The 14,594-nt window shown below is 39.3% G+C and overlaps 1 long non-coding RNA gene across 1 annotated transcript; it reads left to right on the forward strand.

The window, feature by feature from the left end:
• Window positions 1-2,427: 2,427 nt before the first annotated feature.
• LOC146861000 (uncharacterized) lies at window positions 2,428-5,604 on the forward strand. The gene is made up of 3 exons (XR_014979227.1): window positions 2,428-3,020; window positions 3,980-4,195; window positions 5,252-5,604. It is a non-coding gene; the product is annotated as an uncharacterized LOC146861000 (long non-coding RNA).
• Window positions 5,605-14,594: the final 8,990 nt, after the last annotated feature.

A 14,594-nucleotide genomic window follows, 5' to 3' on the forward strand; every position in this document is an offset into this window, starting at 1 on the left:
ATAAAAAAAATGACCCTGAAAATTATTACAGAGAATTGCTAATGCTTTATTATCCCTGGAGAGTAGAAAATCAAATTATTGGTAATAAGGAAACATATTATGAAAAATACCTAGAACTTCAAAATATAGTTGACGCTAATCATACTAAGTATAATAGGCATAATACCCCTTTAACACCTAATGCCAATGGAGACTGTACATTGGACGCATTACTTATACCTCCAATGGATATAGAAACCGATGAAAACATTTGTCCTGAAGTTCAAACAAATGAACCACTATTATATGACTTGTCATTTGATTTAGGCATTAGAAGTACAAGTACTGATGAACTTTTAACCAATAATATAATGCCAGATGACCAATATCACAGTTTGATGCAAAATCTTACAAATGAGCAACTTAACTTTATATACCATCACTTGCATTGGATAAAAACCAAAGAAACACCTTGCTATACGTTTTGCACAGGTGGTGCAGGAGTAGGCAAAAGCTTCCTTATAACAGCCCTTTACCAAACATTACATTTGGTATTACAATACCAAAGCAGGAGAAAATCCTGATAACATTTATGTATTGCTTACAGCTCCAACAGGCAAAGCAGCACATAACATACATGGTAAAACGCTACATAGTACATTCAAAATACCAGTTTCGCAATCGCTATCTCATAAACCACTCACTCATGAGAACAGGAGTGCACTTCAAAATGAATTATTGCATCTTAAATTGCTAATAATTGATGAAATATCAATGGTAGGGGCAAATCTTTTCAATTTTATACATAACAGGTTACAAGAAATTAAAATGTCCAAACTCCCTTTTGGTGGAATATCCATATTAGCTATTGGAGATTTTTATCAGTTAAAACCAGTATTTGACACATACATATTTGAAAATTCTAGACATTCATACAGACCAGTAAGTACAAATTTATGGCAAACACACTTTAAGTTGTTTGAATTAACAAAAATTATGAGACAGCTAAACGACTTACCATTTGCTCAATTACTAAATAGATTAAGAGAAGGAAAACAAACTAATGCCGATATTATACAAATACAAACACGCGAGCAAGACCCACCCCAAAACATTACCAAAACCATCCCTTATATAATGGCAACAAACAAAGAGGTTAATAATATTAATAATGAAGTTTTGTTACAACATATAACAAAATACCCTGTATACACATCAACCGCAATAGATACAGTTGCATCTGACCTAAGCGAAATTGTAAAAAAAAAAATACTAATGCAATTACCTGCAGATGCAACTAAGACCATGGGCCTGCCATTTATATTGCATATTGCATTAAAATTACGATACGATCTAACATGCAATATCAATGTTAACGATGGCTTAACAAATGGTGCAACAGGTATAGTTGAATTAGTAGAAACTATCAATAGCATTCCAAATGTGATATGGATTCTTTTTGATAAAGAAAAGGTTGGCAAATTAACAAGACAGGAAAATAGGCACATATATCACAATAACATTTCACCTCATTGGACACCAATTCATGTTATCTCTAGACATTTTCAATTTACACAAAAATGTATAACAATAATACGCAAGCAATTCCCACTATGCCAATCATCTGCACGTACTATACATAGAACACAAGGAGAAACTATTGAACCACTTTACATCCATTTTAACAATAGTAAAATACATCATTTGCATTATGTTGCTTTAAGCAGAGCAAAATCATTAGAAAACATATATATTAAAAACTTTCAGCAGGACAAAATAGTTGTCCACCCAAAGGTTCATGAAGAAATGGCCCGCTTAAGGACAGATATGCTATTAGAAATATCAGTACCACAATTATGTAATTATCTGCTAAACTTTAATATTATTGTACACAACATACGTTCACTCCAAAAAAATCACAAAGCTATACAAGCCGACACAAATATCATGAAGGCAGATATTATATGTCTCAATGAAATAAACACAACTAGGGAAGGGAACAGTAATTCATTATATATTGACCACTATCATCTGATGCTATTTGATAAATTCCATAATCAAAATACCAAGCATGGGATTGCTATTTATTACAAAAAAAATATTTGCCTTTTGCCAATTTATGAAACACAGCACGAAATTGACATTTTACATTTTACTTTAATTATAAAGAATTGTGATTACTTATTTGTGATAATATACAAACCACCACATGTACAACTACAAAAACTTTTTCAAGTATTGACTAGCGTATTGAGCTTTTACCCAAACTACAAATATATAATAATGGGCGACTTCAACATAGATTTAGCACAAGTATCACATAATGCAACACTACTTTTAGAATACATGCAAAACCAATTTCAATGTCACCAAAAAATACAAAACTACACAACAGACTACAATTCAACCTTAGACCATATATATGTTAATGAAGAGGTAACTCACTTTGGTATACTAGAGTCCTACTATAGCGATCACAAAGCATTATGGGTAGCTATTTAATAAGCTGAAATTATCAATTGGTATGTTATTTTGCTTTAGGAATTTGCTTTCTTTACATGCTAGATTCAGAAGGTCTACTTACATTATTTGTCTCGTTGCAGATGATTTCTATACAAGAAATTAAGGAAACCAAACACGAGGAAAGCAAACCGTATCAGAAAGCAATACGAGCAAACATAGTCAAATGCTCTGCAAAAACACATTACAAAAACGCTAAGCAAGAAAATAAGATTTTATTCCATATTGCTCTTGCTGATGAAAGTGGGTCAATTAAAGGAACTTGCTACAATGAGGATTTTTTCAAGCTAACAAAAGAAGGGAATGGAATTATAATTCGGAATTTTATAAACAAGAACAATGTCATCATCTTAACGAAACAAACAAAGATTTCAAGAATGCCACCATTAACAATCCCGGAAACAATAACCCAAGAAGCTGTATATTTGCTACAGCCGCCTGCACCCCCAGTTTCTCCAATAAAAACTATAAGGAAAGCTAATTTACGGACATTGATGAGCATATTAGGGACAATATCTGAGGTACGTATCATAAAAAAAAAAGGTGCTTATTAACTATTGCATGTAGTAGTCAGTAAACTTACATACTGTCAGCAACACTATCTGCCACACACACTTTGTAATAGCACTCTTCAAACCACTATAACATACATTCTATAACACATTTAGTAACTCCAACTCTTTAAAACACACACTATTAGCAGCACACTTTACTATAAACTCTATACAACACTCACTACAACACACATGCTATCTACAAACATTTCAACTAATAGCTGTTACTTACTCCTTTTACACACACCACAAGGTTACATATAGTTAAAAACTAACACTCTCTATCTCATTCATTGCTACATAAACTTTGCAAATACTCTCTAGTACAATCTACTACAAGCATACAACAATTTTTTATGGAAAAATAGCATCTGAAGGCTATATTTAGGACTAATCGATGTAGAGAATCAAATAGAATACACAACGTTGCTGCTAATAGCATTATACTTACTGCACAACACATACAATATCCTAGCAACTCTACTCGCTCATTTTATAATATAAATTATATTTAACTAATATAATTTACGAAAAAAAAATTAAAATCTGTAGAAATACACATCGGACACTAAATGCACTGTAAAGTGTTGATTACATGGAACAGTCCCACCAGTTTCAAACATATGTAAAGTATTTTTACTATTTATTTGAAACACTTGTAAAATTGATAGCTATACAGAATATCATCATCTACTCTTTTATGTGCACTCTCCTACAAATTATATCATATATATACTTCCATACAAAAGTCTCTAACGCACACTCTCTAACATACACACTGTAGCACACACTATTACACAACAAATACACCACACCAATCAACAAACTTTTCATTCGCATGTTCTCTCCAATAAACAAAGATACAGCACAAGTGTATACTATCTATGCAAGAACCAATAACAATGATTGTTTATCAAATTTAACAGGAGGAAGAAACCAAAACTGTATTCATTGGAGGACAAGAAACAAAACTAAAATCAATAACAGTCAACGATGCAACAGACTCAGTGAAAATAACAGTGTGGAGAGACGCAGCGGACTTTCCCATCGAACTTGGGAGCTACATCAAAATAACCCATTTGACAGTGCATGAATTTAACAACGAAAAAATATTGAATTCTACTCGGAATACATAATTGCAAGTAAGTACAAAGTAAAAAAAAAATGCTAAAAACAAAAAATGTATTCTTTACAAAGAACTTACTTACACATCTAGAACAGAACACTAATTAAATTCACCATTTTTATATCACACGTAGTAACATCAGTTGCTCTTTTTTCAACATACAATTTGTGATTCTACACATAACTCTCATACACATAGATGAAACACCAAAATACTATATCACCTTTAAATACATGCATATACATTCATACAAAACACTCTCTCTAAATATCTCAAACAACTTTTCTGTTTACCTTTCCTACAGCTCAACACCTAACGACAAACTGCAAAACATGTAGGTAAATACATTGCAAATCATACTACACCTTTTGGTCTAATAATTTTGCACACATTTTAAAATGCTAGTCCATAACCATGCCATAGTAACTATTTTAGTCCATATCTATACCTTACCTACTAACACATGGAAACATAAAATAGCTTACTTTATATATAGCACTAACTTTCTATCAGAATAGCACCAGAATCATACATTACTACATCTCAAGCAAAGCAACATCCAACTCTCTATCTATGTCTATATTTACCTTTTTGGAATACATAGTAATAAAAAACTGCCTTAAATGCACTTTTCGTTTTTACATTACCTATTACTTAACTTCTAGTTTATTTGCACTCTCTCACTACTTTCCTGTGCATATTCGAATTCTATTGCAAAGTTTTCACATAATGTGCTATATAAACATACATTTCTATAAATATCTGTCACCTTTAGATCATCTTGCATTACATTTAGAAACACTCTGCATCAAAAAAAATACAACACCTCCTTCATAAATTCCATAAGTACTAACACATAAGTACGCACTTTGGGTCTTTGCCTTTAACTAAATATACACACATTCTCCAAACCGCGCAGAACAAATGCAATTCACAGAAAAATCTTGAATAACTTCCTTCAGCATCTATAGAAATTTTTTATTTCTCTCAAAAGCACGTTAAAAAATAGCACAAAAAAAACATATACAGTAAAAAATGGGTTTCGTAACAGATGTTTTTTTTCTTTTTGCAGAAAATTGAGCCACCCCAAGAACAACTGCAAATAACAATATATGGACTCGAAAATACCACTCAGGAAAAAAGCACCATCACCATACAAATTAAAGATAATGAACATTTAAAATCTGTACAAATAAGCAATACGCTTTTAATGGACCACCTACAAATTCCAGCAGATATTGAGGACTTTGCAGAGGCTCTTATGCCACACCTACCGAAAACACTAAATATAATATTTCAAAATGAACACATTGTCGAAATTCTCGACGAAGATTCAATTATGCAATATGCAAAAAGATAACTGTTTTTGTAACTTTGAATAAAATGAATACATACAAAATAAATATTTTAGTTAATAAAAATCTCAAATAACATTTGGCTTACTGTTTATTTTTTCAAAGAAATAATAATGTTTGATATGTACTTGCATGTATTTATGTACACCATTCGGATAAATAATTACACAATGACTTATGTATACATTTTGCAAGAATTGGGTACTAGTATTACAAAAAAAAAAAAAAACTATAATTTCTCAATATTACTTACTGCACTCTGCTAAGAATACTTACTCCTCCATTTAGAATATAGAACTTCCTATTCAAACCTTTCTCTTTCTCTTCACAACTATTACTCATGTAATAGTACACTATCTAAACACTAGCTCACCCAACAATACTACTATTGTTAAAGTTACAGCTATTCGCATTGCTCATGACATTTTGGTTTGCTTTTCTTTATAAAACAGTACAAAAAAAACATTAGTATTTACTGTATCAATAGCTTACTCAATATGTGTGTAGGTAACTCTGTCTGTAGGTACAAAGGCAATAGATGTTGCATTTAAGACTTATTAAGGTATTAACATTGGAAATAACAATACCTTTTGTTTAAATGTTTTAAAAACAAAAACTTAACCAAAAAAAATGTCATAAACAATGCCAATAGCTCTAACTTTACTAATGCCGAGACCATTGCATTGTAAATGCTTGTTGCATTATGCATCGGGGAGCCACAATGCCCCCTTTCTATCCCCTCTTTAAAAATAAAAAAACTTACATAAATTTGATCTGTTCATTGGTTTAAAAAAAATCCTGCTGATTTGCCCTTATGGTCTGGCATGTGTTTCTCTGTGCTTGCCTTCTTCCTCCGTAGCGCTGTTTTCTCTTCCATGACTCCTGGGCCAAGACGCTTTGTGTGACAGAGTAAGGCTTTCCTGCCCGAGGCTCTGATCCGACGCTGTGCATCCTGCCTCTAAACAGACCGCTGTTCAAAACCAAACGTCGTCTTGATCATCAACTCACTTTACTTAATGCAAACCGACTATTGTTTACGGTTGAGAATGTTTGTCATTCATTCACTGCCTATTTCACTGCTTAAACAAGCATTTACAATGCAACGGTCTCGGCATTGTTAAAGTTAGAGCTATTGGCATTGCTCTTGACATTATTTTTGTTTATGTTTTTGTTTTTAAAACATTTAAAGAAACGGCATTGTCATGAGCAATGCCAATAGCTCTAACTTTAACAATGCCGAGACCGTTGCATTGTAAATGCTTGTGCTGTTGACGCCTCTGATACCACCGCAGACACAGCCTGTAGCAAGGACGCGTGTGCAGTCTCACGTACCTTGTAGAACCCTTAGACAGCTTGTCATTATCAGTGCGAAATTGCCCCGGTTTGCAGATGTGGGCTACTTTTTAATTTTGAGTCGCTAGCGGGGGCCACTTTAATTTTGGTGCCCGGGCCTATTTTCTGTCCTAGTCCAGCCCTGGTCATGGGTCCAGTTATGTTCATACTGTGCGTTCACATCACACTCTAATGAATTCTGGGAGCTGTAGTCTTAGTCTGTGAAGATGACACAATTAGACCAACGTTCCAGGCAGAAGGGTCAGACTGGGACGGAAAAGAGGCCCGGGCATCAACGTCAGAGTGACCCCCCCGCCCCCCATCAGCGCATGAGGTATCTACAAAAGTGGTTCATGATTGCAAATTTGGGCAGTTTTGAACTTGTAAAGTCATGCTGTACATGCGTTTTCCACGGTATGGCAAACTGCATGTATTTGAGCTTGCTGCAGGCAATGTTTTTCTTAATATCCTGCAAACCAACAATAAAAACTGGCCCAGCAGACGGGCTCGCTGGCAGCCAAAAACCGGCTCCCTCACTGACCTGTTGGGCCAGCCCATCGGGCACTGCCTGATAGCCCTTCCGGCCAGTTCGACCCCACCAGGCAGGGGTGGAACGCAGGCCTCTGCAGCATCTGTGGTGCTAAGGGAGGGATTTGGGGCGACCCTTCAAGGGACCCCCGTTTAGCCCAAGACCAATGCATATCTGTGACATATGGAAGTCTGAGGCCCCACATTACATTATGGGGGTTGAGGGGGTGTAATTTTGCTGATGGAGGTACCCTTCATACAGAATCTTGTACTCCCAGGTTTACTCCTGCCCAGCATGATGATGGTTGAAAAACTAGGAGCAGACCGGATGGTCCCGAGACCTAAAAAGGATGCTGCAGGTTCGCCAAGGCGACCTCATGGAATTCTGTGGACGCGCATTGCGTTCCAGGAGGTTGTCGGATACAGAAAAGAGCGTGACACCCGCCGTATGAGGACGAGATGGCGGACATATTAGTCTAATTCTAACATAACCAAAACAATGTTACACACACAGTGCATGAACAAGTCATGCGAAAGTCAGGATTTAAACAGTTGTCATGATTATATTTTGCCAGGGGGCTGGCTACCTCACAAATAAATGCATGTCCCAAGCGTGGGAACAAAACACGTATTTTAACACTTTTACTCCAGACACCCGTGGGCCTTAACTTTCTGAAATATCGGAACCCTCTGCGAGCATGGCTGCTGTGGGCGCAGTTCTGTCTTTTTGTATTTTTAATTTACATTTAGGCAGAAGACCTAGGCATTAAACAAATATCCCTGTTAAAGCAAACCCCCCCCCCCCCTGCCCTCCCGCCTACTCCTTACCTGTAATTGCACACCTGCCCGCGGAGCAGCAAGCCCTACCCGCCGGTATCAGGAGAACAAACGGAAAGTCGGACTTTGTTTTGGTGTCTTCTGCTTTGTTCACATGACTTTCCCCATTACCACCAAGCCCCGCCCACTACAGTCAGCATTTCCTTAGGACCGCAGTTTAAAGGGTCCGCGCTGCCGATCGTGGGCCAGGGAGGAGACGCGTGTGATCTGATTACGGACGTCAAGGAGAGAAGTGATTTACTACCCACCCTTAACTCACCCAGAAAAAACATTTTGGTTAAATATGAGTGACGGGTGGACTTTACAGCGGTTTTCAAATGAATTGGCTGAAAAGGCACAGTCGACAGCCAGCGTTCAAAGACAGTTGTGGGGAGGGAGCTGGTATACGCAGGGCTTGAAGTTGGCTGGGTCTCTTCGGGTCTGGGACCCTTTAGTAATTCAAAACGTACATTGAAACGTGTGCTCATATTCTTGTCCTGTGTTGGGTTCTCGAATAGAGATACTACGTGTAAGCGGTTCCTCGCAACTCTACCACTGCTACTTCGGGTGTTGGAAAAGCGTCTGCAATTCACAGGGAAGGTAAAAAACATGGTTTTTAGGTCTCTAACCCCCCCTCCAAAAACAAGCCGAGGGCACCGGAAGACACCACCGCCTTTCTCCGAGGCAGAGCAGAAATGCCTCGGAGAAAGGCAGCGTCCTTTTCGGATTCGGGGGCGTGTTTTGCTGTTGTCTCCTCCTTGAGACTTCTCGCAAAAAACACGCCCCCTGATCCGAAAAGGACGGGGCCTAATCAGAGTGACTGACCTCTTCTCCAGTGGCTGGCCAGCATTTACGAGGCCAGCCAATGGAGAACAGGGGAGAAGAGGGGCTGGTTCAAGCCCCTCTTCTCCAAGTCATTAAATCTCCGACTTCCGGTTCTGCCTTTCGGCAGACCGGTAGTCCTCGACCTAAAAATGATGTTCCAAATGTCTAATTTACCAGCGCGCTCTATGAACCCTATAGATCGCTCTATAGTTCTATTGGTTAAGTACAATTTCTAATATTTTTGTTTTAAGAGGTATTGTCAAAACTTTCTAAACGAGCATCTCGCCACTTATTTTCTTTAAATGTCTACCTTTTATACTAACCCATTGTACAACCCATGTTCATACCGCTGCAAACTCTATCTGGTGTCATCTTGTTAACTTGTACCTGTTTGTGTTGTCTTGTTAACTTGTACCTGTTAAAGTGCTCTGCGTTGGGATGGATGTCCAGAATGTAAGCTAGTGACCATTGTCCTTGTGTTACTAACCAAAATGTCAAGTATTGTGCCATCAGAGTTTGTAATATGTGTGAAAAGTTGTCTGCACATTTATTCATATTTTGCAGAGTCTGAGTTAGGGACTGTCTAGTCACGGTTGACTCCATTAGTACAAAGGATGAGACATTTATTGTTTTACTAACACCTTTGGCCAAATTTATTGATTTTTCTAAAAACATTGTCCTCATTTGATGACTCTGAATAAAGCTAGGAGAAACAAATATGTCCTCCTAAGGTCTACAGTTGGAGTTTGGAAAGCTTTTTGGAGATACATATCCATCCCTAGCACCCCCTACCCCCACCCCCACCACCACCACCACCACCAACCAGCAGCGGGCTCCACCAGTGACAGCATCGCAGATGGACTAGCAAACTCACTCCATGCTATACTCTGCTGAAGGCACATAGGAGCCCCCATTTGGCAGCTCCTGGGATAACATGTTGGCAAAGCCCGGGTGTGCAAAATTATCGAAGACACTACTGCGAGAAGCGAGCCCTTGGGTATAACAAGCATTTGTAATGCAATAGCTCTCGCATTTACACGTCTTTAAGATATTGGCATTGTAAATGACAATGCCTTTTATTTATGTTTCAAAAACGAAAACAAAAACAAAAGGCATTGTCATTTAAAATGCCAATATCTTAAACTCGCGTAAATGCGAGATCTATTGCATTGCAAATGCTTGTTAATATGGGAAAAAGTGAGGCATCTGCAGCGCAACGGGCTTGGAAATAAGCCCCCCAGTGCTGTGTCGGAGTCAACTTTGGAAAGAAATAAGATGAGTTTGATTTCCTTTGCACTAGTTTGATTCCCCTAGTAGGGCCCACTAACACCCTCCCCCTCCAGCTGACAAAATGTTATGAGCACAAAGAAGGATTACTGATGGTGTTCCATGAGCATCTCCTTCCATGTTCACTGAGGGGAGGACAGAAGGTCTTTGTCACCCCTTGTCAATCAGGCCCCAGGCCCAGTTAGAGAGGAGCTGCCCTCAGTGCGGGTGTTAAGTGGCCACAGAAAGGGGGTTGCTCATTTCTCTAGCCGCACCTCTTTTGTGGGCACAGGAGCTCTGAACCGGGGAAGAAATGTTCTGTCGTGTTGGTTTTTGTCAGAGAGGGGCACTGTGGGATTGTTTGCAGTAATACACACAGGAAGTGTCGTACTATTGACCTGAGCACCTTTGCCTCTTTGGTTGGGGAGGGACCAGGAGGAATCCACAATACCCTTCTCGGATCACTTCAGGGCCTGTGGAAGAACAGAAGAGGACTGGACCTGCTATCTGGGACATGACAAGAGCTCTGAAGACTGGACCTGCTTTCTCTCTAATACCCAGGACAAAGAAGTGGACTCCAAGGGTCATAAGACAGACCCCCTGATTGGGCTACAGGGACACCACACCCTTCAAGAGGCCTTCCTGCATTCCCAGCTGACCAGTTCCAACTGGACCTGCCCTGGGCCCAGCTGTTGGCTTCTGTTGGAGTGAATCTTGACTCCAAGGGCTGTCCCCTAGGTCCTGGACCCAAGTGTTCTCTTGCTAACAAATCCTGAAACCTGAAACTTTTTGCCAAATCTTTTTTTTTATACCAACCTGCCAAGTCAATCTGACAAAGGTGCATCACTGCTGGGCTAAATATTTAGGTTGCTCCAGCTACGTTCTTCTCCACAGGAGCAAAGCAGACTCAGCGGGACATCACAGAGAAGGTATCTGGCCTTGTGGAGCCCTCTTTGCTTAGAGACTGCAGCCTTGACTAGAATAATTCAAGCTCCAAAAAAGTGGATACGTCTGAAGGTAGAAATCTTCACCTAGAGAAGGCGTGAAGAGTATCCGGACAGTGATGGGCATGAAATGTAAGTTTCTCCCTCTCTGAAATTACCTGCCAAAAGTCAATTGCTTTACCGAGATCTCGTCCAGCAGCTATCCTATGATGTGGAATCGTTTTAGCCACAGCTTGCTGTCTTGCCCCACTGAGGATTTTTGACTTCCATTCTAGAGACAAAGTCCGAAGGTAAAACTCTTCACCTAAACAAACCTGGTCCCTAATAACACTCCTTGTGGTCAACCCTAAAGCGTACCCATGTCCCTTTCAAGTGCAACCAGATGCCAGCAGTTGCTGCTTAATGTTTTTTGGCACTATTTTGAATCTTAAACTTTGAAAATTCATAACTCTGGCTCTACTGATTGGACTTTTATTGTTTTGGTGTCAGTTTATTTAATTAAATGTGTTATATAAAATGGATGGAAGGGAGGGGGAATAGCCATTTTGTTCAAAGACTGCTTTACTTGTCTCCCCGAGTCAGTGGTTTCAATGGGAGAACACGAGATCCTAGCATTCCAAATGTCCAATGGAGACCATAAACTAATTGGGGGAGCAGTAAATTACAATTCCCCAGAATACAAGCCTAATTTTAGCACGAAACTGTTGTCTCAACTATTCACCTCTTGCCTAAAACATAGCAATTTTTTAGTCATAGGCGATTTTAATGTTCATTTTGAAAATTCTGACGATTCTGTGGTTAAACACTTGGAAAAAGACATGCAGATATTGTGGCTAAAACAATTAATTAAAGGAGCAACTCACACTGCTGGGAACACGCTTGATCTGCTATTTTCCAACACAGAATCCACTAATGTCTCAGAGGTTACACCTCTGTGCTGGACAGACCACTCCCTAATCGCCTTTTCTTTTAACATGCCAAGCAAGCCAACCTGCTTGATCACACCATCATCAGCGTTTAAAAGGGCATGGAACCATATCACCCCTGACTTGTTCGCTTCCCACTTCTCCCTAAGCAACCTAAGTATTGCTAGGGCACTCTGTTCAGACAGACGCCAAATGTTTGTATTCCGAAATCACTCACGCATTGGACCAGTGTGACCCCAGGTTAGGAACTAAACCAAATAGGAAAACACCATCGAAGAAATGGTATTCATCATAACCTAGACTAACGAAATGTAAATGTAAATCATTAGAACAGAAATGGAGACTATCTAAAGAAGGTAGAGATAGGCTGCTGTTCAAAGGGGAGTTGAAGACTTATCACAATGCTCTCAAAAGTGCTAAGAAACACTACTATGCAAAACGAATAGATGACAACCGTAATTCACCCAAAGAGTTATATAAAATAGTGAAGGAACTATGCAAACCTACCAGTGTGTCCCATACTATGACCCCGTCAAGTGACAACTGTGAGATCTCTAAAATCTATTCCTCTTTCAAAAGCCAACCTATTTCTGACGAATCAGACTGGGAAACCCCAGCCCCACACCCTGAAGCACACGCTTACTAAAGCAACCTGGTCCCTCCTACTGAAGAATAGGTTGCAAAAGCTATGACCGAGGTCAAATCAGGATCTCCTCTTGACCCCTGTCCTCACTTTCTTTTTTCTCAACTCGCATTAGTCCTAAGCCGTATTTTACCCATATTTTTGACAAATCCCTTGAATCTGCAGTATTCTCAGTTATATGGAAGGAAACTATTGTATTTCCATTATTAAAAAAAGCTGACATGAAAATCCACAATCCCGTAAATTACCGACCAATTTCCCAACTGCCATACTTATCCAAAGTATTGGAGAAAATGGTCAATAAACAGTTGGTTAACTTCTAGAAACCAATGATCTTTTGGATCCATCCCAGACTGGTTTTAGAGCTTCTAGCAGCACAGAAGCCACCGTACTTGCAGTATCAGATAACAATCGATCCTTGGTGGATCAGGGCAAAGCTGCCACCCTGATCCTCTTGGATTTGACAGCAGCATTTGACACTGTATCTCACAACCTCCTGTTGAGCATTCTGCATAAAAAAGGATTACACTTAAAAGCTCTTCAACAGTTCAACTCCTTCCTACGTAATAGAACACAAAAAATCCAAATGGGTCCCTTCTCTTCCAGTTAAAAAAACATCAACTATGGCAGTGGTCTTCAAACTTTTTAATGCCGCGCCACCCCAGTGAAAAAATAAAAGTAATTGGGCCCCCTCAGAATTTTTCACAATTATTCCATTAAATTGGCAATGTTTAAATATGTTTCAACTTATTTAAACACAAGGCATATTCAAATACTGCAGTTAAATTCTCTTACTGTTTTTAAAATGCAACCAAATCCATGATTGCAATCATACTATTCTGGTTAGGCAGTCCTTACAGACATTTAAAAGTATCCTCAGGGTGATTTTTAGAAATAGGGGTGGGGATTTAGAAGAATATTTGGAGTCCTTTCCCCCAGCCAGATATAAATGACAAAAGATGTTAGTGATGGTCCATTGCAGAGAGGCTTACTGCTGCTCATTTTTTTCCTTGCTTAAAACAAAGCACCGCTTTGAGCATAATGCTTCTTTTGGCCAGAGCTTGGTGTCCCCCCGGGATCACTTGAGCCCCCCCTAGGGGGGCCGCCCCCCAGTTTTAATACCTTTGAACTATGGTGTTCCGCAGAGAGCCTCTTTAAGCCCAATCCTTTTTAACGCCTATGTCTCGTCATTAGCTAAAATTGGAGGAAAATGGGGCTTCAATATCTGCTCCTATGCAGATGATACGCAGCTATTAGTTGCCTCCGAAGAAAAGCATGAGGATATCAGAAACAACTTAGTTAACTGTCTCTCAGAAAAGGCAACTTGGATGACAGAACACTGTCTGAAGATAAACGCTGAGAAGTCTGAAATCCTGCACTTCGGAGGGGCTCACCTACCCTGGGACAATACCTGGTGGCCCCAGGCACTAGGAGCCGCCCCGGAACCCAAATGTGATGCAAAAAACCTGGGCATACTCATCGACAATGCATTAATCATGCGAGACCAAGTGCGAGCGCTGTGTGGAAAAAGCTTTGCAACGCTAAAACTACTTAGAAGACTCTTCTCGTGGATCCCTTTAAGCTGCAGAAAGACTATTACAATGGCATTACTTTCCAATAAAGTAGATTATGGGAACCCGCTCTATGTGGGCATGCCTGAGTATCTTTTCTTCCAACTGCAAGTGATACAGAATGCCGCCGCCAAGCTGGTCTGTAATAAAAGCATATAGAGCTCAGCATCTGAATGTATGAGGGAGCTCCATTGGCTACCTGTGCGCCA

Source organism: Triturus cristatus, chromosome 3_1 (genome assembly GCF_964204655.1).
Source record: "Triturus cristatus chromosome 3_1, aTriCri1.1, whole genome shotgun sequence".
Classification (NCBI taxonomy): domain Eukaryota; kingdom Metazoa; phylum Chordata; class Amphibia; order Caudata; family Salamandridae; genus Triturus; species Triturus cristatus.